A 5,115-nucleotide genomic window follows, 5' to 3' on the forward strand; every position below is an offset into this window, starting at 1 on the left:
AACATCGTCCTGTTGGTGTTCGTCAAATTGTTTGCTCAACCACAGCTGCTACCAGTTTTCCGCGACCGCAAGAGGAGTGACCACAAATAGAGCGACGTTCTTTGCAATACAAGAAATTTTTCCATATGACTCTTCTTCGAGATTATCCGCCATATATATATATATATATATATGACGTGGTAACCGGAAGTGAATGCTTACTAAAATACTTGATCAGTCTTGAAACTTCAATCAACATTTAATTATTGGAATCGAGTTTGAGGAAAAAAAGCATAGAGAAAACTTGAATGTTTATGAATCACGATACGAATGGTAATAAAATAATTTTATTTTTATAGATTGATCGACAAACTATGAATACTATTTACTTGTGATCACAAAGAAAAGATGGCGCGAATTTGATATTGGGAAAAGTATGTTGAAGATGTGTTTTTGCAATGAGAAATCATTTGTTTGAAAGTGCGAAGAACAAAGAAAAAGTTGTTACTTTTTCTTTGAACAATTATATATTATTAAAGTATATAGAATAAAGTATATTGAATATTTACTCGAGGATTTGTTGAAAGTATGAATTGATATTTTATTCAGATTTATTATCTTTGTTATATTATGCGTTTTTTGGTTAAAATTTTTTATCTATCTTAATTTAATCAATAAATATTAACGAAAATAACAAATTAATTTAAAATATGAACAATCTCTGAGAGAATATTTTAATTAGAAATAATTATTCGATATTCAAAGGCATAAATATAATAATGAAAGGATTAATTCTGTATACCGTGGTTAATTGATTCGTTGAGATTATAAAAACTTTCAGAATGATCATGGAAACCAAGATAAAAATTAAATTTTTTTGACAATTTCATGAATGCTCGTAAAATTATCCAATCAAATTCAATTTTAAAATACAACGAGAAATTCCTCGAAAGTCTCGCTCCAATTCATAAAACTTCATGAAATTCCTGCTACAGTTTCGTTTGCGTAACAGAAACGATCGTAAAGTACGTGGTAAAAATTTTCTAAAAATCACCGTTTTTCTTTACCTTCGTAAGAGTTCATAAAAGTCAGAGTAATCGTTGAGAGTAATGGTAAATTGTAAAAATGAAATAAATTGTAAAAAAATTAACTAAATTTCGCAACAATCTCCACGAAATCGTATTATAAATCTATCCAAAATAAAATCTTTTCAAACGAATTTTCAAATCTTTCCAAATTAAGATTAAGTAAGATTTAGATCTATTCAGAAAGTGAGGAGCATGAAAATTCGTTCATAAGTAGATTCTTGTTACAACTATAAGTAAAAAGTTTGATGAAAATTTTTCAGATTATAAAAAATGTAAATATTTTACGGTTCAGTTTCGTTATGAAAGTATCTTATTAACCTGATTGCGAAAAAGGAAACGAAACTGGAATAATTGTAAAACGAGAATAGTTTCGTGTAGTGTCAATTTTCGAAACATTTGCAATTACTTTAATTCCATGAGCATATGTAAGATAGTTTACGACAATTTTGAAACTGGAGATGGAGCGAGACAGCTCTATCTTCATCCCAGCGCCATCTCTATTCCCATCTCCCTTCATCCAACGGAAATTTAAATTGCTCACAACTTAATATAACCTAATAATCGACTCTCTGAAGATTTCACGAATATTTTAACGACTCCTGTACTTATTAAATTTTTTCGAAATCTCTTAAGATTTTAAAAAATATATTTTAATTAATTTTTTCAATAATTGTGTTTACAAATTAAATAAATAATTCCTAAATCGTAAATCAGATAGGAATGGTATCGTGAAAAAGATGGTCGTGATTCTTTTACCAAATATTAATATCCTGTAAAAAGTCGATTATATAAATATTCCTAAAATCTGTTGAATTATCGTTGGTGCATCGAGTGATGAGAAACGATAAAATCACACGGCGTGGAGCGGAATTTATCGTCCGCCGCAGGACATATCGTTTTTCTCGCGTAGTATGTGCGTAATGCATGCACGTAACGCAATATCGCGAACGTGTAATTACCTGGACGGTACTCGTAACAACCGTGGGTTCTCTCTAAAACTCTCTGACCTCCGCGATGCAACGCTCGTTTCGCCGATCCTACCCTTTTTTCCCGCGGCTGTTACGCTTTGAACCACGATTTCGAAGCATTTCTGACGAATTTGTATTTTTGTGAAATATTTCGATCTTTCGAAAACAAAGACGATTGATATCGTCGAGTCAAGAATTTTTAAGATTTAAGAATCATGAAGCAGTTTTGAAGTTGATTGATATTTGCTTCAAAAATCAAAAATTTGTCTGTAACTCCTTTAAATCCAATTTTCTTTCTAATTTTGTACATGATTCATAAATTTTGATGTACTTCTTTTATCCTCATATATATATATATAAACCTGTCCAAACACATATTATACCTTATAAACATTTATACGTATATTTTTCCTATCCTCCAAAATGCTCGTATTATCTTTCTTTTAATATCAATCTCACGTTCGAGCAATCGATCTTTCCCCATTACGAATGAAACTCATGCCGAAAAGAATCGCAATTCCAGATTTAGCATGCACGATGTTGTTTATCTTTGACCGATCAGATACATGGCTTCTAGGAGTCCATGTCTCGACCGTAATTAGGCCGTAAAAATTTCATCGAAAGAAAAACGTTACCAAACAGTCACGAGAATATTACGTAACCGCAATGTTCCAATATTAAATACCTCTATTATTTGTTGCCACAAAACAAAAATCATTCTCCTCGATAAATAATAAAAAGAGATAAAATTACCTATTTTCTCTGTCTATTAAAATCGATCTCACCAATTGCAATCGTAATTAAACAAATATCTCTCCAATCAACATTGCCATGAACGAAAGGGTCAAATCTCCAACACCGATTTCCCATTCGATCCTCATCGATCATTCCCCAGCAACAATCTGCTCACAGAAGTTCCTCGCAAAGAAGCGAAAGAAACTGAATTAGATCCCGTTCTGAAGAAACGAGAAAATAAAAAATAAAAAAAAAATAAAAATAAAAAAAAAGAAAAGAAAAGGGAAAAAAGAAATTCCACGTTGATTCTGTAATACCAATCGCGACGTCTATCTATCTAATCTGTTCCCATCCCATGAATTGCGAAGAAGAAATTCACACCGTGGCTCTCGTCCTTGGATCGTGAGCGGCACATCGTTAATTGGAAATCGAAGTTTACGAGCGGAGATAAAACTCGATATGTACGAACGAAGACAGCCTCGTTTCTGGCATAGATCTCTCGTCACAATGGCGCAAGCGGAGGAAGGGAATAGGAAGAGGCGCGAATATTTCAAACGATGGATGAAGGGAGATAGAGACCAGGATGAGTTGTAAGTTCTTGTCTGATTTGCTCGCTTTTATTGCTTGGTTAACTCGAAATTAAATGATTAATTGTTGATTGGACGATATGATGAAGAGGATATGCGTCAAGATTTTGCTAACGTTTGAATGAAAAAAAAAAAAATATATGTACATAATTTTGTACATATACAATTAATCAGTGAGTGATAAGCAATATAACGTATTTTAAATAGATCTTCGGGAATATTAAGTAACAGAACAGATTAATTCTATTTATCTTGATATAAGGGATGTTCCTATATTTTTTCACTTTAGAAAATGGATTTTGTAAAAATAAAAATATAAAAAATCAACGAGATTTATCGAGGCTTTTGTTTATTAAATTATGAGCAATTGAAGTTTTCGATGATGAAGCGAGAGAGAGAGATAGAGCGAGATTGCATCTCGACCGCAGCGCCATCTCTATCTCCGTCTCGCTCTAACTAACGTAAAGTTAAATCGCTCGTACGTAACTTGACAAATAAACTTGAAAATTAACATTTTCATATATCAAACTTTCGTGTATATTTATATATTTTATAAATCTTCCAAAGATATACCATATTAATGAATTAACACCCTGTATAAATAATAACGACACATATAATTTATTATTAAAAATCCAGACTTTGTTCGAGGGGGAGATTTATTTAAAAAAGTTTGTAATATAATTTAGATCGCGGATAAATAAAATATCTATTTAAATAGATTATTTCTTTATATAAAAGTTTTTATTTCTATCTAATATCTCGGTATAAATTGGACAAGAACTTATTACTTGTACTGGTGGAGAACAGGATTCACGGCTGTGAACACGAAAGGACAATGAGCATCGCGACTTTGAACACTGAGGGAACAGCGCCGATTAACCGATCGTTAATTATTCATTGTTTAAAACGATACGACCAGGGAAATCCAATCGTTCAAAGGTCAAAGGCAGTTTTCAGTTTGAAAAAAAATCACTATTTGACAACCGAGCTCGTTCCTTTCTTTTTCCTTTCATAATTATATCTCTGATTGATCGAGATGAGAAAGAATCGATATATGCTTCGTTCAAAATCAATTTCGCGTACTAAGAAAAGAGTCAATGGAAATGATTTTCAACGAGCTCGAATCATCCAATTCTTTCGTAAATCGAAACGAGAAACCTATTAAAATTGAGCAAATTTGATCCAAATTTGATAAAAACTTCGCTAAACGTTTTCCAAAATGTGGACGGAATAAAAAAATTGAACGTTGTTATATTAATAAAATAAAAATAAAAAATAAAAAGAAAGAAAGAAAAAAAAACGGCGCGGTTCTTTACATCGTGGAATCTCACAGGCAGTATTCGAACGACCCGCCAAATTGGCAGAGTATGGTGGAAAAAATAAAAAGAATAGGCGACAGAGGGAGCCAGAGACTCGACGGAATCTAGCTGAAAGGGAAATTTCCATAGGATCCGAAGGAGGTTCGTGCATAACGATCCGGCTCTAAGACTGTGTATCGAAGGTTAAATTCTTCGCAAAATCGTGCGTTTGAACGGTCTCGCTTTCACTCTCTTACGAATAACAGACGGCGTGACACGCGATCGCCTGTGAACCAGGGTCGATCGTGGCCCTCGCGCGTTGAGTATGTATCTAAATCACAGCTCGTGCTACTAATTACTTCTAAACATTATATATCTCTCTCTCTGATTACTTACCGATTCTACGTTACCTCCTCTAGTCTAATGTGTGTCTCTATGTGTGTGTGTGTGTGTGTGT

This window comes from Apis dorsata, unplaced genomic scaffold (genome assembly GCF_000469605.1).
Source record: "Apis dorsata unplaced genomic scaffold, Apis dorsata 1.3 scaffold_112, whole genome shotgun sequence".
NCBI lineage: Eukaryota > Metazoa > Arthropoda > Insecta > Hymenoptera > Apidae > Apis > Apis dorsata.